We start from the raw sequence: 24,487 nt of genomic DNA on the forward strand, positions 1-24,487 counted from the left end.
GGAAAAATGTCATTTCCCCCATTGTAACAACAGACGTAGTTAGGGTAAGTCAGAGGGATTCCCTTATTCCCCATCACCATCCTCCTTCAATCCGTGCTAGAGCCTAAGAATCCTTTTCCTTTCCCCCGTTGTGGGATGGGAGACGTCCCAAAGTGCTCCCTGGGCTATAGCACATGGCTCAGCTCAGAGAATAAACCCCCAATAGCCCCTGAGCTTTGCTTTTTGAATTCTGTGTTTCCGATTACTTCAAGCCGGGGCATTGTGATTATTTACCAGTTTCTCTAGCACTGTTCCTACCACTGTTTCTGTAACATTTTTTGTTTTTTATGGGACAGGGTTGTTATTCCTTTGCCTAACCCCAAGCTGGAAGGCCAGGGTGTCTGTTTTCTCTGGCCCCTCCCCACAGACCAATCTGACAGGGTTGCACCTGCCAGGAGCAAACAAAAAGCCCCACCGGTCACACACACAAAGCAGATAGACACACACAAGACACAGAAGAAACTGAATTATTTGAGCTATCAACATTTCCACTTTCTCACAGCCATGTTAGTTCTGAAGGTTGTTTTAATTTGTTTATTTTCTTGGAACCAGAACTGGGGAAAGAGACACTGGAGTCAGTGGAATAACAGCAGGAAGGGATAAGTCTCATGATTTGTCACTAACCAAAGGCTTTTTAAACAGAGCGATAATGTTACTGAATGGTCTGGCTAACCCTGCAGTTAGAAACAATCAGCTCTACGGGTGGTAAATTTACAGAGGCTCTGCTGCTGATCCTGAAATAGAAGCACATTACCTTTAAACAGCTGCTACTTCAGTGCCTCTGGAAGTACAGAAAACAATGATCTGTCTTAAAGGAAAGTTGCCATTTCTCAGAGCCCCAATTTCTATTGTGTGTGTACAGGAAGGTTTGAATATGTAGCAGGTAGTTTAGTAAAGCTTAGGTATTTTATGTGTGTAACAGGCTCCTGCCCACCTCCAGCAGAGGTTTCAATCACATACGATGGCAACTTACCGAATGTCACACAAATTAGTCCATCCCTCCCCATATTCAGTCTCTGACGGGAATGTTAGAATGAGGCAGAGAACTGGGAAAGTATCACAGTAGGAATACATTAACAAGTGGGATTAATCAGAGCTGGGCTGCAGACAGAGCCTGTTCTACAGCTGGTGAAGTGACAGGGACACACTCCCGCTAGTGCCGACTCTGAAATAACAGCAGAAGCAAATCGAAGAGAATGAGCTCATGGGCAGCTGCCCTGTCAGTGCATCACTCACCTGGCAGGTGTTACACAAAACACAGCACTTCCCCCCACTGCCACCACTTCATTATACTGGCCATGGGGGTATTTGTCCTGCAGGACTTTGATCTCTCCGGGTGGTCCGTGGTGATTCATAACAGAGCCATTGGGGAGCAGGAGTCATCCCAATGGAAATCTCTCCACTTCTTTCTCAGTGTTACCTTCTTAGCCTTGGCTTTGGAGATGACATTAGCCTTATCCTGTCTTGATTTTAGGTAGGATTTTGATCACCTTCTGGGGCTTGGCAGCTTAGAACTTTTGAGGGCTTTTCTCTGCCTTTTTGGTCCCCGCTTCAGTCAGTACATTCTAGACATGGGCATGGTGACCTTCCTGAGGATCTTGACAGCTTTAGCCAGCTTCTTGGTGGCTATTTTCCTGCTCACCGCCAATGTCTTCTTCTCATGCCTTGTCCTGGGGGCCCAGCTGCTGGTTGAATGGAAAGGAGCCGAAGTGCTGGTGACTTTAGCCTGCACCAAGTGGCCTTTGCTCATCAGACTCCTGAACCCCAACTGGATGTGGTTCTTGTCCTTCTGCACAGCACAGCCCTGGAGAAGAGGGATCTGCAAATGTACATTCCTATGATCCCTTTGTTTAATTGATGAAAACATAAACTAGACACTTAGAGGCTTGGAACTGATTTCAGCTGATGGACAGGTGTGCTAGGTTTTTATGCATTTGAACAGTGAAATGTTGAATGTAACACTCATTTCAAGCATCCCCGTATAGTGGAGCTCCTGAACATAATGGAGATTGGAAATGAAAATGTTTTCCCTTTTTTTCAAAAATAAAAATAAAAAAATAAGAGGCTTATTAGAGGGGACTTGGATTTGAAGCAGGGACCACTTGATCTGCAGTCAAACACTCTACCACTGAGCTATACCCCCATGAGAGCAGATGCTTTCCCCATTGTAGCTGAAGCACATCAGTGATTCCAATAGCAGGGGCAGGTTCTCTCTGGGGCACAGAGATTTTTCGGGGAGTTGGTGGCTCCTTTCTTTCCTCACCCTGGAGTAAATGCATCTTTTTATTCCATGGTACATGTTTTATGGACTAACAACAGCAGCTTGAAGAAAGAGGAGAGTGAATATCTCACTCTCAGGGCTGAAGGTGGCCACGTCCCCTCTGTCTGACCGTTGCCATTGCAGAAGAGAAGGTTTCAATGGAGTTGAATGCCCTGGCTCAGACTAGAGACACAGAAAGGTTTTGCTGTTCGTTGAACAGCAAATGAAATTGTGTGTGAGAAACTGAGGAGGGACATGAAACGCCCACAGGGTGGCGCAATGCCCTAAGCTAAGGCAGGAGGGTGAAGGAATGGGGCTGAGGAATGACTGAAGTGGACTCACCTGGGATTGAAATGACATTTGTTTGTGTCGGGCAGTGAGAAATGTGACATTAATTCAGATGCAGGGTTGAGGCTTCTTTAGCTGCTTGTCGAACTTGAACTTGATTTCCCTGAAGGGAGAAAGGGAAAGTCTGGGGCAGCCTTGAGTCCCTGGCTGGAGCAGTGTGTGTGAAAGGCTCCAGAGACGCAGCTGGCAACTACAGGCCACTAAGGCTAACGTCAGTACCAGGCACATTGGGTGGAATTGTAGAGCCCAATGATTAGACCCATCGGTGAACAGAATTTGCTGGGTGTAATGGGTGGTTCCCTGCTCCTGCCCTGCGGGGCTTGAAGCAGCCCAGGAGAGGGCTGGGGCAAGGAGCCTGGCCCCTCTAAGAGGTTGTGAGCCAGGAGCCCAGTCAGTCTCCCTCTGCTTGTAGCGAGAGAAGGGCCTGGCTGCAGGGACCCAAGCAAGACACCTAGAGTGGGAGCAGGGCTGGGGAAGGGCCAGAGGAGCTGGGAGCTCTGGCCTGGAAAGCCCCAGGCTGCAGGCCTGACTATAGGCTGAATAGGTGCAGGGCTGCAATGGGGCAGCCCAGGGGGAAACAGAGGTGGCAGGTCCAAACCCCTTTGCCTGTGATGAGTGGCTCATACTGCAGTCTGCTCCAGTGAATGGGGGCTGGATGGAGACTGGGCAGTAGCCAAGACTGAGGTGAAGTGGGGATAGTGGGTGGGGGTTCCCCTGGGAGGGGGAGACCCAGAACTTTGGGGGTACTGCCAGCGTAAAAGGGGCACCGGGGTGTCCTGGGAGGGACAGGGGGCCAGCTGCGGTAAGGCAGATCACCGGCCTGCAGAGGGTGCTCTGATGGCTGCAGAGCTAATTCCCAAGACAACCAGGAGGAGGCGCTGCCGGGTGAGTCTGCCCCTGCTTACATTGGGGAAGAACATGGTTTTTGTAAAGGAAAATTATGCCTCACAAATCTTCTATACTTCTTTGAGGGAGTCAACAAGCATGTGGATAAAGGTGATCCCGTGGATATAGTATACTTAGATTTTCAGAAAACCTTTGACAAGGTCTCTCCCCAAAGGCTCTGAAGCAAAATGGGATAAGATGGAAGGTCCTCTCTGGGATAGGTAACTGGTTCAAAGGCAAGAAAGAAAGGGCCTGATTTTCAGAACGGAGAGAGGTAAATAGTGGGGTCCCCCTGGGGTCTGTACTGGGACCAGCACTGTTCAACATACTCCTGAGTGATCTGGAAACAGGGGTAAACAGTGAGGTGGCAACATTTCCAGATGATACAAACCAACTCAAATTAGTTACGTCCAAAAGAGAGTGCGAAGTGTGACAAAGGGATCTCACCAAACTGTCTATAAATCTATGGTATGCCCACCATTGATCTGATCCAGTATGGCTGTTCTTGTGACCAATAGAGGGCAGTCCCCACCAGCAATATTTATATTTGGTGCGCTGAAAGGGCCAACTTTCCAAAGCTGACCCAAAGGTTTAGTAAAAGTGTTTTGGAGAAAAACATTAAACAGAACAATGTAAATGAAAACTGGGAGCTATTGTTTAAGAGCTTGTTAGATGGGGCATAAGCCACATTGCCTAATTAGCTGAGCTTGCAATGGCCTTCCACTCAACTGCCTGAAATTTCTCCGTTTGCAAATGTGGTACCCACTTTAAAACCTAGATCCAATCAATTACAACATGTCAGGGAAGATTCTAGGCATCAATGATCTGATCATTGGGTTGATGGCGATAAACAAGAGATTCCCATAAGGCTCCCTCCCTCCCTCTTCCCAAGAGCCACCCTCATCCTCTCTCCCCTTTCTGCTCCCGCATCCTCTGCAAACTTTCGAAGACAGATGCCTCGTGATGGCCTTTGCTCGTGGGGATGTTGCCTCTTGGTCAGGGTTTTGGCCCTTTTGGGGGGAAGGATGCAGCAGATGACGTGGGGCGGGGGGAGCCCAGGGCCTCCCATGGGCTCTGACCCAGGCCACTCTGAGGGCAACACTTCTTACCACCTCGCTATTGTCCTAAGTTCACCGTTTATCACAGGAAGCTCTGACGGGTGTCAGCTCACTGCTTGGTGCCTCTTCTCCGCCGGGCGTGGCATGGCAGCTCTCTTCTTGGGGTGGCAGCTGCCTCTGTTACGCCGACAGATCCAGGTTGGTGACGCGGTGGTGGGCGGGATCGAACCGGGGACCTCTGGAGCTTAGTGTGTGGGCCTCTACAGCATGAACTAAAAGCCACTCGGCTGTTAGCGAAGGCTGTATAGAAGTCATGTTTTATTTCTCCCTCTAAGTGATCTTGGTGCCACTAGCTGGGACGCACCACCACACCCTGGAGGTGTGTGGGTTACATACTTCCCCTAGCTGAGGAAGCGCATCCTGAGCTTCGGAGAGTTCCCAGCTGTAATCCCGGACGAGCCCTGTAACGATGCGACCACTGGCAGGACACTGCTGAGAGTATCAATTCAGGACAAATTGCTTGGAGCAGGGCAGTCACAGCCCGAGGCTGGGTGCCCTTTACTATTAAAGCATGTCACACCAGCCATGCAGAGAGGACTTTGGTTTTACCCCACTGGCCAATCGGATGTCATACAAGCAAGTCCCTCAGCTATTCCAGTTCCCTTCTATCATCCCCAGCCCCGCTCCTTATGGGGATGAATGGTTATGAAAACCAATACCCCAGTAGAAGAAAAAAGGTTCTCTCAAAGGACCCCAAAGGACCAAGCCCCAAACGCAGGTGAATAGATGAGTCAGATCTTACCCACAAATCACGCTCTTGCAAATCCTTTAGCGTTGTTATGGAAAAATCGATCCACATGTTGTGTTTTCAATCAGATCAGCCTGAGGCCTTTTACTGATTAGAAGCACGCAGGGGAGAACCGTTATGGAAACAGCCTCCCCGAAGCTGGTTACAAACAGCTTTATAAAGCTTAAAACCACAATCGTAATATGCAAGTTACACACATAATTTCCTTATTATTTTGCTAAAAAAATATTGCAAAGATAATGCTGATTGGAGCAGGAGTAAATTTCTTCCATATTAGGCTTTTCCTGTTCTTACTTATCTGTTCTATGCGGTTACGTGTTGGCAGTCGGGGATATTACAAAATTGTTTTTCAGTCGGGGACGGTTAGGACTTTCCACTGTCTCCTCCGTGCCCCCGTGCTTGGCTTGTCTGGCCTTCCCTGGCAGCTTGACATGAGGCCTGGGCCTACAAGGCCTCGGATAACACTGGATTTTCCCTTACAGCATCTAAAATATAAAGTTTATTCATAAAAAGAAAGAAATAGAGATGAGAGTTAAAATTGTTAAAGGAATCAATTACACACAGTAATGGCAAAGTTCTTGGTTCAGGCTTGTAGCAGGGATGGAATAAACTGCAGGTTCAAATCAAGTCTCTGGAGTACATCCCCCACTGGGACGGGTCATTCAGTCCTTTGTCTAGAGCTTCAGTTTGTAGCAAAGTCCCTCCAGAGACATGAAGCAGGACTGAAAATAAGATGGAGACGAGGGATCAGCCTTTTATAGCCTCTTGCCATGTGGTCTTTGCTTTCTTTGTCCCAAGGACACTCTATCCAGCACGTGGCACAGAAAAACCTTAGAGTTCTGTCCATAGGCAGGTCCCTGCAGACCTTGCTGAGTCACAAGGCGTATCTGCCTTCTCTCAGTGGGTCGATTGTAGAGCTGATGGTCCTTAATGGGCCATTAAGCAGGCTAGGCAGAACTGACACCAACTTATCTGGGGTGTTCCCCAGAAGCAGAGCACAAGTTTGAAATACAGGCAGCATAGAGCCAATATTTATAACGTCAACTACAAAAATGATACACATCTAGAGATAGCATCATTATAATCAGCCAATCAGAACCTCTCCATAGACCTCTTACACGACAACCTTTCTACAATATTCACTGCAAATATAGAACAGTGGTCGCAACGGTGACCTATGCGGTTACAGATTATGTCAATAACGTCACAGGAGGTGACACGGCATCAGTGAGACTGATACTGGAATACTGCCTCCAATTTTGGTGTCTTCGTTTGAAAAAGATGTTGTGAAATTGGAGTTGGGGCAGCAAAGAGCCACCTAATTTTCTGAGGACTGGAAAAAATACCTTCTAGTGAGCTATTGAAAGAGCTCAACCTGATTAGCTTATCAAAAGAAGATTGAAAGGTGACTTCATTGAAGTGCCTTAATGGAGAGAAATGATTGGGTATTTAAGAGCTCTTTAATCGAGCAGAGAAAGGCATAAGATGACCCAATGGCTGCAAGGTGAAAAGAGACAAATTCATATTACAACTAAGGCACAAAAATTAAACAGCGAGGATGATTCATCATAGGAACAAGCTACCAAGGAAAGTGGTGCATTCTCCATCTCTTGATGTCATTTAATGAAGACTAGATGCCTTTCTGGAATGTGTTTGCCCCAAAAGTAGCTCTTGTGTCATACAGGAGGCCTGTGATATGCAGGGGGTCAGATTAGATGCTCTAATGGTCTCTTCTGGCCATAAAGTCGACTAATTTCTAAAAAACTGAGTGCAGCATTGGGAGCAGCGTCTGATGTTTCCCTGTCTAGCCGGCTTGCTGCCTAGAACGAACGCTCCTTGAGTAGGGTGATCCCCAGGGAGTAGCTCAAACCTGCGAAGTGCCTGGCCAGGGGCAGGATATTGGCACAGCAAGGGAGGGGTGAGGCAGTGACATCACAAAGGCCTTTGGCAGGACCTCAACCTATTGGTCCAAGGTGGTGGGGAGGTGGTGACCTCACAGAGAGATGCTGGCATCAGCCAGGCAGGACAGGGGCGAGGGGCCAGGGAGACCTCAGAGACCCCTGTGGCTTTGCTCCAGCAAGTCTCCTTCTCCAGGTCTCTCTTTGAGGACTGAGAGAGTATTAGGGTTCACGGACATGAGCACCAGGAGGAACCTCTTTGGAGTTTTCTCCTTCCCTTTTAGTGATTATACTAGAAAACAGCCGTCCCTGTTTAGAAGGTAAGCTTTCAAACCTCCTCCAGGTTTGAAAGCTGTTCAGTCTGATCCATCTGTTGCAGGGGAGTGCTCTGTGTGTGTGTTGCGGGAGAGGGCTCTGCAGCTCCCACTGTGGGAGGTCCACCCAAAAATGTGGGGCTGAAATAGTGCTTGGGCAGTGATACCCACCAGTGACCTGGGCCATCCTTTGGGCTCTCTGGTGAGAACCTTCAGCCTCCCGTCCTCAGTCTCTACCCTGATTGGCTGAGCAGGGGGTTATTGACAGGGAGGAGACTCAGATCCTTGTTGGTCTCTTTCAAGACCAAGGAAATAAGTCAGAACCAGTTCTATGTTTGATGAATTTTGCTGCTTCTCTGCATTAATTGTCTCTGAGCAGCTCATGATTCTCTCTGACATTGCAGTTCTCCTCAAATACTTGCTGAATAATTACTGTCACTGTTGTTGGTCTGGAGCTCATCTGAGAGCACTTTATTCAGGTCATTCAATGACTGAAATTCAAGATCTGATGGTTAGTTTGTAAAAGCAGCAAAGAGTCCTGTGACACCTTATAGACTAGCAGATGTTTTGGAGCATGAGCTTTCGTGGGTGAATACCCACTTCGTCGGATGCATGTATTGGAAATTTCCAGGGGCAGGTATATTGAAAATCAGGGCTCTTGGGTCCTATTCCCAACTCTGCCACTGACTGGCTGTGTGACCTGAGACAAGTCAATTCTCCTTTCTCAGCCTGAGCTTCTCCCTCTTTCGAGTAGGGATAATAATGATCTGCTCCTGCCTACCTCACGGTGGGTGGAGGCAGGGTCAGCTCTAGGTTTTTTGCCGCCCCATCCCAGCCCTGGGCTCCCCCCCATAACCCTTGCTGCCCGAGCCCTGGGCTCTGCCCCCCCCCACCCGCACCCCCCTGCCGCCCCAGCCCTGGGCTCTGCCCCCCACACCTTCATCCCCATGCTGCCCGAGCCCTGGGCTCTGCCGCCCCCACCCGCACCCCATGCTGCCCCAGCTCTGGGCTCCCCCTTCCCCACCAGTGCTCCCCCACCTGCACCCTCCTTCTGCCCCAGCCCTGGGTCACTGGTAACTTGCTCCCAGGGCAGGTCATTCAGCAGGAATTTTGGATGTGCACAGAACACAGACAGGACTGGTTCCCGCATGGTTACAGAACTGCAGTAAAGTGGAACAATTTTCAGCTTGTGTGATTGGAGGAGATCTGGATGCATATTATAAGACTGTCCTCCATAAATGAGGAAAAGTTGAGGTGCCTTTATTATTCTTTGTTTCTATGGGGAATTTGCCAGTGCAATATCACTGTCTTCCTTTTAAACAAACAAAACTAGAAAAAAAATGGCAATGGCTGTTGAAAATAGCAATTCCAGTCCTAAAAACCACTGGGAAGCATTTCTTGCTCAATTTTATCTAGTAGGATGCCCCTGGAACAATGGGATCGAGAAACCTGCATCACTGACAGTGCAGCCATGGAGACACCACACAGCAGCCTTCCCTAGCAGGGGCAGGGGGGCGAGAAGGGACGTCATCCGAGCTCCCTGCATCCAGGTCACTTTCCTCAGCCGGGCTGCGTCAGGGGAGGGCAGAGAGCAGCAGCTTCTGATGCTCCCCTCACAGCCCAGCCCAGGTGGGGAAAGTGACCAGGACGCAGGGAGCACATAGTGTTGCTCCTCGCTCCCCCCAGCCTCTGTGGGGCCACGGAGGAGCATTGGGGCAGGGGAGAGCAGTGAGCACCTTTGCACGGCCACACGGTGCCCTTTGACCCCCTGGAGCCCTGGGCGGCTGCCGGGGGCCCCACCCCTAAGGCCGGCCGGGCTCCCCAGCACGAAGAGCAGAGACACAGGGAGACTGGCCACCCACTGAGCAGAGGTAGCCTGGGCGGCTCGTAATGGAGGCTCGGGGGGGCTCAGCCTCCCCAAACCTTGCGTTGCCAAGGGGGCAGTGGGGCCCATGACTAGGGGCCCTGGCCAAATTGGGCTCCCCTGGGAAAGTCTCCCCCACGGTGGCCCCAGGGCTGGAGGAGCTCCCACTCCCTGCTACGGCCCGGGGGCTGCAGCAGGGGCACAGAGCTTCTCTGGTCTCGGGGCCGCAGTGGGGCCGGGGTAAAGGAGTGACAGGGTGGGGCCAGTGGGGGAAGGGGTGGAGCAGAGGTGACAGTGGATGGGGCCGTGGGTGGAAGGTGTGGAAGGGGGCGGAGCCACACACAGAAGTGGGGGGGGTCATGGTTCTGGTACTGGGGCCCCCGCACTTGTTCTCCCTTTCCCTGGACTTTGGCATCACCAGCCCCTGCTTAGCGAGTAGGGGTCAGTGGTCCCCAAAATGTGGGGCGTGACTCCTAGGGGGACACAGAGGAAGATTGATGGGGGCACCTCAGGGCCTGAGCCAGCCCCCATGGAGGGCAGGGAGGGGGCCCCACTCAGCCCCACTCTGTCCCAGCTCTTCCCCAACCCCACCCTCAGCCTGGGCCCCTGGCTCCCAGCCCGGCCTCGACCCCCTTACCCCTGTCCGCACCCCTCTCCCCAGCAAGCAACGGCCCCACTCCCAGCCCCGGTTCTCGACCGCGGCTTCCGAGGGGCCACAGCCATGGATACGAGGGCGCAGTGTGAAATGTTTGGGGATCACTGGGTTAGGGTGACGTCCTCAATCACTTCTCTGCAGTCCAATGAAAGCGATTCCTCCCCCACCCACCCCTCCGTCAGGACGGCCTAGGTACGTTCCGCTGCCCTTCACTCGTACAGGAAGGAGAATAACATTTCATTCCACTCAATCCGAAAGTGATTTGCAACCCACCACCATCCCAAACTGGTCATTTTGGGGAAGCAGCCCCCTCATGCTGCATAGCTAGGCAGACTAGGGGTGTTTATGCAAACACGGCCTGTTCCTGAAGTCTTCCCCCAGCTCCTCACTAGATGTGAGGGGGGAGCTCATTCAGCCCCTGCTTCTGCTCAGTATTGGGAAACTCCTTAGTGTCCCTATCTCTGCCGGCCTTAGATTTCTCCTCCTGTCCCTATCTTAGCAGCTCAGATGAGGTGGCCAAGTGGTTAAGGTGATGGACTGTTAATCCATTGTGCTCTGCACGCAGGGTTCAAATCCTATCCTCATGGGCTGCATTTAGTCTTTATTCTCCTTTACAGACAACCATCTCTCCCTTTGGTACAATGACAGATCAAACAATGTTGCTTCTTGCAAACAAAAACCTTCTCAGAATCTCAGCTGCCCCTCCCCTCTTGCTTCAAATAAAATATCTAAATCCCAGATTTCTAAAAAAATTCTCTAGTCCTGCATTTCTTAGTTTTTATCTCAAAAGGGAACAGCCTCATAATCTCCCCCAAACACCCTGGGACCTCCCCAAATAATTAAAATACCCCCAACCTGAGCAAGGCCACAACAGTGAACCAGAGCTAGTGTCTAGGCCAAGCTGTTCTGAAGGAGACAACTCAACCATTTTCTCTCTGCTTCCCTTGGCAAAGTCTGACAGAAAACAAAATTCCCCAAACTGAAAATTTTCTGCTGAAAAACCACTACTAGTCTGTTTGGGGACTTTGGTTTGAATGTACTATTATTATTCTCTTCTGATTTCTGAATCAGTTTTGTCGTCCAGGTGTGTTTCCAGCTGTTGAGTTGTGGGGGAGAGAGGCCAGCTCATGATGTCTCTACCCCCCCTTTCATAGTTTCTTCCAACTTGCTAGGAAGTACCTTTGCTAGGATGTGAGTCAAGCAGTGTCCATTGTCGCTGTGCTATCTCGGAGAAGTCTGCATTGTACCCGGTTCCTGGGATAGTCCTTGGCAGTGTGGATCCCTTTAATGGACCAGCAGCGAGTCTGGCTCCTCCATTGTCACACCTGAAAGGCTGGTGGTGGGCATTTCCCAACCTCATCTCAGTAACACACACAGAGCAAAACTTCCCAGCTAATGCTACACACACAATCCAACACAATATTAATGTTCAACAGACCAAGATTTTTTAAATGATACCTCACCAGGCAGACTTTGTACAAACCGTATCATCATTATATGAGACTGGTGAATATGGGGCTTCCAGGGTGCTGCTTTGAGCACAGCGTGCCACCCCTGGGCTGACATTGCAGTGGAGACGTACCCTTAGAGTCCATCTCTCCTGGGGTAAAGATGGCAGCACGGCTGGCCTGGACCATCTGACGTGGGCTCATGAAGCTAAAGCTGAGAGGCTAAAAACTGCGGTGCAGATATTTGTGTTCACACTGAAGCCTGGGTTCGGAAACCCTCACCCCTCGTGAGGTCTCAAAGATTGGACTCAAGCTCATCTGTCTGCACTGTAATTTTATAGTCTTGCAGCCCAAGCCCCATAACCCTGAGTCAGCTGACCCGGGCTTTGCGACAGGTGCCCTGGGTGTGTTAATCGCAGTGCAGACATAACATTAGGTTACGTCTCCAGTGCAATGAAACACCCACGACTGGCCCGTGTCACATTAATCAGGGTCATGCGGCTTGGGCTGTAAAGTTGCAGTGTCCGTGTCTCGGCTCAGGCTCAGTCCCCTGCTCCAGGAGCCCAGAAGGTTGGGAGGGAGTTTAGCAAGTGGAAATGGTAAAACCGCAGGGGAGTATTACCCTGGACTCATGGCATTTCTCCATTGGTCTGTCTGCTTTGTGGCAGGGACAGAAACACGTCCTGCTGCTTTTGTTATTTCAAGGGGCAGGTTAGGATTTTCATTTTCAGACACAGTGCACAAAACAGGACTCAACCCTCGGCATAAACTAACCGAGCTGCCCACAGATTCTGGCAGCCACAATGAGCATTTGGTGTGAGAGCTCAGACCTGCCCCTGTCCCAGAGGGACAGGGTCGTCTGTGAGGGGACTGGACCACAGACCTATCAGCTCCTAACTCCCAAACTTTCAGTAACTCTATCATCAGTGCCTGTGAGTGTAATTTAAACCAGAAGAAAAACCACACTAGGCTAGACCGAAGGTCCATCTAGCTCTGAATCTTGTCTTCTGACAGTAGCCAATACCAGGTGCCCCAAAAGAAACTCAGTAAAGTACCACTGGAACTTGAACCCAGGATCCCCTGTATACAAAACAGTGGTTTTAGCCAGCTAAGCCATGGTGCCTACAGCTGCTGGGTGGACCTCCCACAGTGGGAGCTGCAGAGCACTCCCCCGCAACACACACACACCCTCCTGGTGTTGGGAGGGGAACAGGAGAAAGGACAAAAGAAGCAAGAAACGAAGGGAAAGGAGGGATGGATGGAGGAAAAGGGGAAACAAAAAGGACAAACCCTAATGTCCCCAGTGATTCTGAGGGACAAAATCCCAGGTGCGCAATAAGCTGCCTCCTTAAGCTCGTGTTTTCCATGCCTAGAATTCAACTGTCACCCCATGGATCAGACTGAACAGGTTTCAAGCCTCCAGGAGGCTCTTACCTTCTAAACAGGGACGGCTGTTTTCTAGTAAAATCACTAAAAGGGAAGGAGAAAACTCGGAAGAGGTTCCTCCTGGCGCTCACATCCGTGAACCCGAATACTCTCTCGGTCCTCAGAGAGACACCTGGAGAAGGAGACTTGCTGAAGCAAAGCCACAGGGGTCTCTGAGGTTTCCCTGGCTCCTCACCCCTGTCCTGCCTGGCTGATGTCAGCATCTCTCTGTGAGGTCACCACCTCCCCACCACCTTGGACCAATAGTCTGAGGTCCTGCAAAACGCCTTTGTGATGTCACTGCCACACCCCTCCCTTGCTGTGCCAATGTCCTGCCCCTGGCCAGGCACTTTGCAGGTTTGAGCTACACCCTGTGGATCACCCCACTCAAGGAGCGTTCGTTCTAGGCAGCAAGCCGGCTAGACAGGAAAACATCAGATGCTGCTCTCAATGCTACACTCAGTTTTTCAGAAATTAGTCAACTTTATGGTCAGAAGAGACCATTAGAGCATCTAATCTGACCCCCTGCATATCACAGGCCTCCTATATGACACAAGAGCTACTTTTGGGGCAAACACATTCCAGAAAGGCATCTAGTCTTCATTAAATGACATCAGGAGATGGAGAATCCATCACTTTGCTTGGTAGCTTGTTCCTGTGGTCAATCATCCTCGCTGTTGAATCTTTGTGCCTTAGTTGTAATATGAATTTGTCTCTTTTCACCTTCCAGACATTGGGTCTTGTTAGGCCTTTCTCTGCTAGATTAAAGAGCCCTTTAATATCCAATCTTTTCTCTCCATTAATGCACTTCAACACTTCAATGAAGTCATCTTTCAATCTTCTTTTGATAAGCTGGACAGGTTGAGCTCTTTCAATAGCTCCCTAGAAGGCATTTTTCTCCAGCCCTCAGGACATTTGGTGGCTCTTTGCTGCCCCAGCTCCAGTTTCACAACATCTTTTTCAAATGAGGACATCAAATCTGGAGGCAGTATTCCAGTATCAGTCTCACTGATGCCGTGTCACCTCCTGTGACGTTACTGACATAATCTGTAACTGTATAGATCACCGTTGTGACCACTGTTCTATATTTGCAGCCAATATTGTAGAAAGGTTGTCATGTAAGGGGTCTATGGAGAGGTTCTGATTGGCTGATTATAATGATGCCATCTCTAGATGTGTATCATTTTTGTAGCTGACGTTATAAGTATTGGCTCTGTTCTGTCCATATTTCAAACTTGTGCTCTGCTTCCGGGAAACACCCCGGACAAGTTGGTATCAGTTCTGCCTAGCCTGCTTGATGGCCCATTAAGGACCATCAGCTATACAATCAACCCACTGAGAGAAGGCAGAAGGGACTTTGCTACAAACTGAAGCTCTGTACAAAGGACTGAATGACCCGTCCCAGTGGGGGATGTACTCCAGAGACTTGATTTGAACCTGCAGTTTATTCCATCACTGCTACAAGCCTGAACCAAGAACTTTGCCATTACTGTATATGAAGGGTTCAAATCCATGTGCATTTTATATAACAACCTGGTCTATGGATTGTGCCACCTCTTTTCCAGACCCGAAGTCCAGAGTATGGTCAAGGGACCAGAGGCCTAGCAAATAGTGATCAGCTAAGAGAAAGCTGGGTAAACAGAAAGCCTTGCTTGGTAAGATAGGCCTGGTCAGCAAATTGCCAGGTGTTGGAGCTAAGAACTAAATAATTGTGTCTTATTCAGAGTTGCAGATTGAGCAAAGAATCCCTGTTCCTATTGTGTTAATCTCTTCTGTAGGGAGACGTTTTTCCCACAGAGTCAATCTTGAGTTTATGAAAAGTTGGCACCTCAGTTTAAGATATGGCATCCTTCCACCTCCCTTCCCAGGGACCAATGCCTGCCGTTAGACACACAAAAACAATCTTTATTGCCATATACTTTCACTGTTTCTTTGCTTTAACCCCTAGGAATGTACCTGTTGGACAATCAAAGGAGTTGCTCCATTCCTATGGACCCCAAATCAGAATTCAACATATATATTTTATACTAATAACATATTGTCAAAGTATTAATGAAATGTTAACTTGCTAACTTGAGACCATGGGTGGAGACATTATGTGACCTGTTAACCACTGGCTACTGTGCTATCTTGTCTTGCTGCAAAACTTATCCCAGGGTTTGGAACTGCCTACGCCGTCACTTTCCCCCACCCATGGAAAATCTATATATTCTATTGTAATTAATTAATTAATAGAGTCTCTGAGCCTAATAAGCCCACTCTGCCATCACTGTGTGTAATAAACTCCTATTCTTGACCTCTACACGGTGGAGATTTGTGTCCTTCACAGACACCTGCTGAATAAAGAGGAGATTCAGCATCCAGCTTGGCTGAATGTGTCTCCTCTCCCCACAGCTTGGTGATTTTTGAGGAAATGGAGAAGACTGCCTTTGCCTAGCTGTACATGGCTTGCAAAAGAAACAGGTCTTTTTGGTGACAAGTGTTGAAAGGAGCCATTAGACAAATGTGGAGACAGGAAAAATGTCCCCTAACTGAACTGGCATCTCTGGATGCTGAAGTCACAACACAAAGTACTAAACAGTATAGGAGAATGGCTGGTATCAGAAGAGTCTCTACCAAAGCCTTTTGCCACCAGCAGGGGCCTCTCTGTGCACAGAACTCCTGGTAGTGTGATGGCTGCAGGCAGTGGAGAACTCCATTTTGGCATCTCTTTGTCGGTGAACATCTGCAGTGGCTGTTTAAAGGTCTCTGGATAGTGATCTTTGGGAAGAGCTGACTGAAGTGTCTTCCTAGTAACCAGGAGATCCTGCCTTGGCCTGACAGTTCTTCCTTGCAAGTCTTGAGGGAAATGGGGAACGTCTGTAGTTTGGAATTTGGAGGTGTTGTCCTGGACCATCAAATGGAACAGTTGCAAGTATTTTCTTGCAGCAGGTCCCATGGCTTAGCTGGCTAAAGTACCTGTCTAGTAAACAGGAGATCCTGGGTTCATCTCCTAGTGATGCCTTGTTGTATGGCTTTGTCTCCTCTGCTCACATTTTCCTGTGTCTTTCCGGGAAACAGAAGAGACCTCCCTTGTTATCCAAGTAATTGCTTGCTAAGGAAAAGGTTTCTTTGGAGAGAAACATTGGAAAGAATCAAATCACAAGCCTGGAGTTGATGAAAAGGCTGCTGTGAGTGGCATTAGCATGGTGGTTGCTTCAACTGCAATTGCTGCAACAAAAGAGCCTGCGCCACACGACCTTGTGATTCGCTGGGGATGTCTGCACACAGATGTCATGTCATCTTCCTTTTGATTGTCACTGATGAAAAATGGAGCAGCTGGGAGAAAAGTCCCAGAAGCACCTGCCAGGTAAAGTGGAGGTTAGAGATGCAGCACCCAGTAGTGCCTTGCCAAATGTGTCCACTCCTCCCACATTTTGATCAATCTTTTGAGGAAACAGAGAGGACTGCCTCTGCCTTGCAATGCACATGCTTCCAAAAGAAACCGGTCATTTTTTCTGACAAGTGTTGGAAGGAGGCACCTAAGAAACATGGAGACAAGGAAAAGGTCACCGTAACTCAACTTGCATCCATGGCTCTTGAGGCCACAACGCAGAGCACTAAGCACTGTACGACCACAGCTGGGGACAGAAGGGTCTTTTCCAAAGGCATTTTCCACTTGCAGGGTCCTCTCTGTGCGCAGAATTCCTGATAGTTTGATGTCTGCAGGCACTGGAGATCACTATTTTGCCATCTCTTTCACTGTTCCAGTGAACATCTGCTGTGGTTGTTGAAAGTCTGTGATGGGATCTATGGGATGCAACCTGAACAGTGGGACCCCTGAGCCCTGTGTCCCACTGCCTGGGCTCCCTCTCACACTGTGATGCTGTGAGGAGCTGTGAATCTCTGGCAGATATTGCACTTACACAGACATCCACAGGTAGGGACACATCCAACTGTTACATGAATGCTTCTCCCAGCCACTCATAACACTAATGATAGAGAGCCTCCTGCCAATTCCCCCCAGCTCTGCAGTCTGGCGTCCCTGGATCATACTATCTTGCCTTAATCAGAAGCCTGATCAGTGTGAGTTTATTACACAGAGCCCACCCCTCCTTCACTGTGAATAGTACATGAACCAGCCTTGTAACGGAGCTGCGATTTCCCAAGAACTTCAAGGAAAATACACCAGTTTCATAAAACAGATTTATTAGCTACAGAAAGATGGAGTTTTAAGGATTATAAGTGGTAGGCATAAAAGATCAAAGTAAGTTACCATGGAAATTAAAGATAAATTCACAATCTAAACTTTACACCTTATTACGCTAGGCCGTAGTTCGGTTATGCCACAGGAAGGCTTAATGCTCGAGCTGCAGCGCATGCTGGGCAGGCTTAAGGCCGGGCTCCCCATGGCAGGAGAGAAGAAGACGACTCGGCCCCTGGAGGGGCAGGCTGGGGCTTCCTGGATCCCATTTGCTCACAGCCAGCGCCCTGCCCCCACTCCCATGTCATCAATGGCGACCCCAGGTCAGCCAGAATGGAGCAGCGGTTTTCACTGCACCAAGTCCACTTATGGCTTACAGGCAACTTCCAGACCCACCATCTCGGCCAGAAAGGAGCCCACTCAGCCTCGCCATTGCTGCTTTTCCGTCCCCCCAGAACCCCGCTTCTCCTGGGCTGCAAGGAGCCATCCCTGGGAAGCCAACAGGCAGGCACAGGATTCTGCCTCCCAGCAGCCAAGATCACCTCCCCCGGCTTTGCAGAACGAATGGTGATGCTCTACTAACCCCACTTAGCCGCACTGAGGTGCTTACTTTCTGCCCTGCCTTCCTCAGTTCGACTTTCCTCTTTTGCCCCATTCCTGCCTCACTTCCTCCTTTGGCAAGTCATGCAGAGGAGGCCAGCAGGAAGAGCCGGCCTCCACCGGCCAACCTCCCAGGGCAGAGGAGGCCAAGCCACAAGCCTCCAAAAAGTAACACGCCGCACTCCTCTAGGTTCTCCAGCCTGACGCCAAGGTGCTTTCTCCACTGCTGTCAGCACCCTCTCTCATGCAGCGGTTGGAGTTATCCCACAGACAGGCCAACAGGAGAAGGAGGAGGCCTTCCTGAACAGCAAGGGGATCTGGCAAAAGGAAGCCAGCATGTTTCTGAACCAGGGACCTTTTGCGTATTAGGCAAACGTGATAACCACTACACTACAGAAACTCCATCTGCTTGGCTGTTGCTCACCCTCACACAGACTGATGGACAAACCTGGAGAAAGTGGTGACAGCCCTTCGATGGGTCAGCTGGCAGAGCAGAGGACTGGAGCGGGCACTCAGGAAGTCGTCCTTACGTCGCCCTTGTGACTCCAGCTTGAGGGAGAGCTGCTTTTTCTTCCCCTTGCTGACAAAGAGCAAGAGAAGAATGAAAGGTCAGGTGGGCCAACTCGGTGCAGAAGCCCATGCTGTTTTTTCCTGCTGCATAGCCTGAAATGAGGGACTCGTGGCAGTTAAAGGCACTGCTGCACTTTCAGAAAACATCCCACCCGTGCACAAAGGGGGATAGAAGAGCCTGTTAGTCTAGCACGCTCCCAACTGAACTACTTCAGCAGCTGCTCGGTTTCTTTTTGGCCTCCTGCTTTTCTGTCTGGGATGTTGTTGTCAGCTGTGGCACAGAAAAAGGACGTCATTGCGAGCGGCCCATGAAGACAAGATTAACTTTTGCCTTCCTTGCTCGGCTTTACTCGCTTCCTCGCCCTATTCCTGCCTTAGTTCCTGCGTTACCTGAAGGCGACGGGGGGCCAGCAGTACCAGGAGGAAGTTGGGCAGCTAGACCCTGGTGGCAAAAGTCCTGCCACCACTTGCCACCCCACTCTCTTCTCCCAGCGTCACATATTGGCCACCAGGGACTTGGTGCCCAGCAGCGCAACGGAAGGCAGTGGACAGAGCCACCCTCGCCTTCAAGCTCCGGCTCATTAAACCACATCTTCAGTCACTGATGGCCAATGAGAGACTGACATCGCTTGCTATTTTAGCACTTGAAAATGCCATTGGCCAATCTTTGGATCTCTTTAATGCTGCGCTTCAGTTCATGGGGGAAAGGCGAGAGACGCGACCTTTCAACTAAAGGCCTGGGGTTAACATCCAACGCTGTCTGTCTCCGACTGTAACACTATTTAATACCGGCCCACCCTGTGCTGGTGACAGTTCCATTTCTAGATGTTAGTACATTTCAGTTACGATTAAAATTAAAAAGTTTCTATATGCTTAAAGAAAATGCATTTGTTTTATTTGCTTATATATGGCATGAATAAATACAGGTTTACAGAACCTAGCCTGCAAATTTATCATCTTATATGACAGAGAAAATCATGCATTGAAATTGTGCGTCAAAATCATGAAATGAGCTACAAATGCAATGAAAAATAAGATATTCAAAATTTTAACATATGGGGGGGGCACCGAAGACACGTCTTGCCTGGGAGAGGCACTTGGTTTAGGGGAGGCCCTGTCAGGGAGAACAGGAGTTAGTCTCACACGCCTATTTACAGGCTGTAATCTGTGGGCGCCCTGCTCTGGGGGAGGGATCGCGGCAGCCCAGACTCAGGGCTGGAACAGGCCCCGGATTGAGGGGGTGGCTGCAGGGTTTGCAGTGCTCTGATGTCTCAGACAATGTGTCTCCCCAAAGCCTCAGATCTGCGTCCCCAGAAGGCTCCTGCGCTGCCGCCGCTCCTCTCACAGTCTATAGCAAGGAGCAGCAGCAAGGGTCAGGGATGAGCCATAGGGCACTAGGTGGGGGGCAGAGGCTTCAGGAGCCCAGAGTGTTTGCCTGTCTGGGCATTTTGGCTGAGACCTCAGGGACACATTGTGAGGCAGAATCCCAGGCATCTGTATGAAAGGAGCTTAAGGACGTAAGGACGTACGAACGGCCAGACTGGGTCAGACTGGGTCCATCTAACCCAGTATCCTGTCTTCCCATAGCGGCCAAAGCCAGGTGCCCCAGAGGGAATGAGCAGAACAGGGAATCACCAAGTGATCCATCCCCTGTCACCTATTCCCAGCTCCTGGCAAACAGAGACTAGGGACACCATCCCTGCCCATCCTGGCTCAGAGCATGTCCTCCATGAATTGATTTAGCTCTTTTTTTGAACCCTGTTATAGTCTTGGCCTTCACAACCTCCTCTGGCAAGGAGTTCCGCAGGTTGACTGTGCATTGTGTGAAAAAATACTTCCTTGTGTTTGTTTTAAACGGGCTGCCTATTCATTTCATTTTGTGACCCCTAGTTCTTGTGTTATGAGAAGGAATAAGTAACACTCCTTATTTACTTTCCCCACACCAGTCATGATTTTATAGACCTCTAGCATATTTCCCATTAGTCAGCTTTTCTCCAAGCTGAAAAGTCCCAGTCTTATTATTCTCTCCTCATATGGCAGACACTCCATACCCGTTTCTGAACCTTTTCCAATTCCAATACATCTTTTTTACGATGGAGCGACCATATCTGCACGCAGTATTCAAGATATGGGCATACCATGGATTTATACAGTGGCAATAAGATTTTCTCTCTTATTCTCTATCCCTTTCTTCATGATTCCCAACATTCTGTTCACTTTTTGCCTGCCACTGCCCATTGAGTGGATGTTTGCAGAGAACTAGCCACAGTGACTCCGAGATCTCTCACTTGAGTTGGAACAGCTATTTTACATCCCATTGTTTTCTATGTAGAGTTGGGATTATGTTTGCCAATGTGCATCACTTTGCACTGATTCACATTGAATTTCATCTGCCATTTTGTTGCCCTTTCACCCAGTTTTGTGAAATCTCTTTTTAGCTCCTCACAGTCTGCTTTGGACTTAACTATCCTCTGTAGTTTTGGATCATCCGCACATTTTGTCACCTCGCTGTTTAGCAGATCGTTTATGAAGATGTTGACTAGTCCCAGTACAGACACCACTAGTTACCTGTTTGCATCCTGAAAACTGTCCATTTATTCCTATCCTTTGTCTCCTGGCTTTTAACCAGTTATTGATCCACGTGAGGACCTTCCGGAAGTGAACGTAAGCTGGTACATTCCGGTATGAGGTACTGGCAAGAGCAGGTACGCTGTGCCAGCCCGGCCCGGCTTCCCCAGTCTGGTGATTTAAAGGGCCCAGGGCTCCCTACAGCCTCCCAAGCCCCCCTGGCGGAGCCCCGGGGAGCAAATCACTGCCCTGGAACGCTGCTCTCTCCCGCGCTACGAACACAGAGCAGGGGCGGCGGGAGCTTCCTTACAGTGGGGGGGTCACTATTGTCTGAACTGTGGCACTCCCATGACACCCCTTCCCCAAGGACCCACACTCACACCACCTCTCCCCCCGAGGCCACACCCACAGAATGCCTCTCCCCCCCCCAAGACTCCCCCTTTCCCCCCTCCATCATTTGTCCTAACAGCCAGTTAAGTGTGGTGGGGCCACGGCCCTCTAAACCCCCTGTTCCTGCACCCCTGACACAGAGCTAAGCAGCAGCAGTGTGTGTGTGCGTGTGACAGAGGCTGCTGTGCTGAGCTGAGCCAGTGAGGGAAGCGGGGGCTGATGTTGGGGCTGCCCCCTCCCCCTGCCTCAGGCCTGGTTGCTTGCAGCAGCTGTCTGAACATAGAGACAGTGTGCGACACACTCCCTCTCCCCACACACACACTCCCTCTCCCCACACACACACAGTCTCTACCCCGCCACGCACACTGCAGTTGAGAAGCAGCTGGCAATCTAGTAGGATGCCCGTGGAACGGTGGGATAGAGAAACCTGCATCATGTGATGCTACACCGGCCCATGAGGCATTGCAAACCCTTCCTAAAGCACCCTGCAGCCAGTTGCACAGCTACCCACAGTGCACTGCTCTCTGTGGCCATCCAAGATTCTAGCGTGGATGTGCTCTGGTGACACAAGGGGCATAGTGTGGACATGCAACAGCTGTTTAATTAAAACACTTTAAAGCCGCATTACCCAATAGTGTAGAGACAGCTTGAGAGTGAGACAAGACCCAGCTCCCTTGAAACTAAAGAACCACAACTTTCTCCATAGTTGGCAGGATTCAAACCTGCGCAGGGAGACGACAATGGATTTCTAGTCTATCACCTTAACCACTCAGCCACAACTACTTGGTTGAGATGTGTCTCTCACTGCACTCTAGTTCTGTTCTCACTGAGTGATCAATTCCAGTTGTTTCCTCAGACCAGCTCCCTCAGCACACACATTGCCGTGCCATTGTGTAAGTGTGTCCATGGCTGAACTGCAAGAATTCCTGCTCATTTCCCTTCTGGCTGGAGCATGGTTAGAGTATGTTTGTGGTCAATGACGTTGCTGTAGATTGTTGTCCATTTCCTGCCTTGATCATTCAGACAGTCCCTTTCCTGCCATATCCCCAGCACATCAGTGAGTAAACTCAGCTTTTTATTCCATCCTTGATGTTTCATGGAATAACAACAGATGACTGAGGAAAGAGGTGGGCAGGGCGGGTCTCAAGGGAGGGGCAGAGAGGTGGGGGCGGTGGGCAGGGCGGGTCTCGGGGGAGGGGCAGAGAGGTGGGGGCGGTGGGCAGGGCGGGTCTCGGGGGAGGGGCAGAGAGGTGGGGGCGGTGGGCAGGGCGGGTCTCGGGGGAGGGGCAGAGAGGTGGGGGTGGTGGGCAGGGCGGGTCTCAGGGGAGGGGCAGAGAGGTGGGGGTGGTGGGCAGGGCAGGTCTCACGGGAGGGGCAGAGAGGTGGGGGGGTGGGCAGGGTGGGTCTCAGGGGAGGGGCAGAGAGGTGGGGGTGGTGGGCAGGGTGGGTCTCAGGGGAGGGGCAGAGAGGTGGGGGCGGTGGGCAGGGCGGGTCGTAGGGGAGGGGCAGAGAGGTGGGGGCAGAGAGGTGGGGGCAGCAGGGAGGCCTTGGGGTACGGGGTGGAGAGGCACAAGGAGGCCTTCAGGGAGGAGAGGAGCGAGCGGAAGGTGGACCAGCAGGCCTCAGCCCCAGTGGAAGAGCAGTGGTGGGAAGTGGCCAATGGGAGTGAGGGCGGAGCACAGGTGGGGCCTCAGAGAGAGAACAAGGGAAGGGGGTGGAGTGGGCAGGGCCGCCCAGAGGATTCAGGGGGCCTGGGGCAAAACAATTTTGGGGGCCCCTTCCATAAAAAAATGTTGCAATACTCTAGAATCCTGTGTTCTCATGGGGGCCCTGCAGGGCCTGGGGCAAATTGCCCCACCTGCCCCCCCCGGGCAGCCCTGCCCTCAGCCTCTCCTCGTAAGTCCCCTGCCCCCTAATCATTTTTGTTGCCCTCCCCTAGACTCTCTCCAATTTGTTTCTGTAGTGGGGGGGCGCAAATTGGACTCAATGCTCCAGATGTGGCCTCACTAGTGCCGAATAGAAGGGAATAATCACTTACCTCGATCTGCCGGCAATGCTCCTACTAATCCAGCCAATACGACCAGGTACCCATATTGAATGCAGACCCAGCAATATTTGATAAATTGGTTACTGTCCATTCAGGAGTTTATTTCCCACCTATTCATAAATAATGAAGATGCTCTAAGCAGAGGGGAGAGAGCTGTCCCGTCTGTGTAGTTAATCCATCTCCCCGAGAGGTGGTAGTTCTGTCACTGGGGGAAGCTATGGGAGTGGGTGTGCAAGCTGTGGTGTTTACATGGATCTATAAATTTAATCAAACTCCATTTTTAAAAGCACTGTGGTCTGGGAACAGAACAGATCTCTGAGGCAGGGCCTGTCCTTCAAAATCTTTAAGATCTCTGACTTACCTACACAGCAGCCATAGGGGTATAGCTCAGTGGTAGAGTGTTTGACTGCAGTTCAAGTGGTCCTTGGTTCAAATCCAAGTGCCCCCTTACAAACCTCTTCCTTCAACAAAAATAATGGCATTTCCATTATGTTCAGGAGTTCCACTGAATAGGGATTCCTGAAATGAATAGAAACACTCAATGTTTTCCTGTGCAAATGCATAAAAACCTAGCAAACATGTCCCTTCACTGAAATCAGTTCCAATCCTCTAAAGGATTAAAGAATCCTTATTGAGGTTGCAGGAAAAAAACATCCCGATGTGTAGAAAGAATAGTAAATATGGCAGGCGACAAGCTTGGCTTAACAGTGAAATCCTTGCTGATCTTAAACACAAAAAAGAAGCTTACAAGAAGTGGAAGATTGGACAAATGACCAGGGAGGAGTATAAAAATATTGCTCAGGCATGCAGGAGTGAAATCAGGAAGGCCAAATCACACTTGGAGTTGCATCTAGCAAGAGATGTTAAGAGTAACAAGAAGGGTTTCTTCAGGTATGTTAGCAACATGAAGAAAGTCAAGGAAAGTGTGGGCCCCTTACTGAATGAGGGTGGTAACTTAGTGGACAGAGGATGTGGAAAAAGCTAATGTACTCAATGGTTTTTTTTGCCTCTGTCTTCACAAACAAGGTCAGCTCCCAGACTGCTGCACTGGGCAGCACAGCATGGGGAGAAGGTGACCAGCCCTCTGTGGAGAAAGAAGTGGTTCAGAACTGTTTAGAAAAACTGGA

General features: G+C 50.1%; 1 non-coding gene across 1 annotated transcript; it reads left to right on the forward strand.

Annotated features, from left to right (window-relative positions):
• Window positions 1-23,736: 23,736 nt before the first annotated feature.
• TRNAC-GCA lies at window positions 23,737-23,808 on the forward strand. The gene has a single exon. It is a non-coding gene; the product is annotated as a tRNA-Cys (tRNA).
• Window positions 23,809-24,487: the final 679 nt, after the last annotated feature.

This window comes from Mauremys mutica, unplaced genomic scaffold (genome assembly GCF_020497125.1).
Source record: "Mauremys mutica isolate MM-2020 ecotype Southern unplaced genomic scaffold, ASM2049712v1 000501F_np12_subseq_1:148776_obj, whole genome shotgun sequence".
NCBI classification, from domain to species: domain Eukaryota; kingdom Metazoa; phylum Chordata; order Testudines; family Geoemydidae; genus Mauremys; species Mauremys mutica.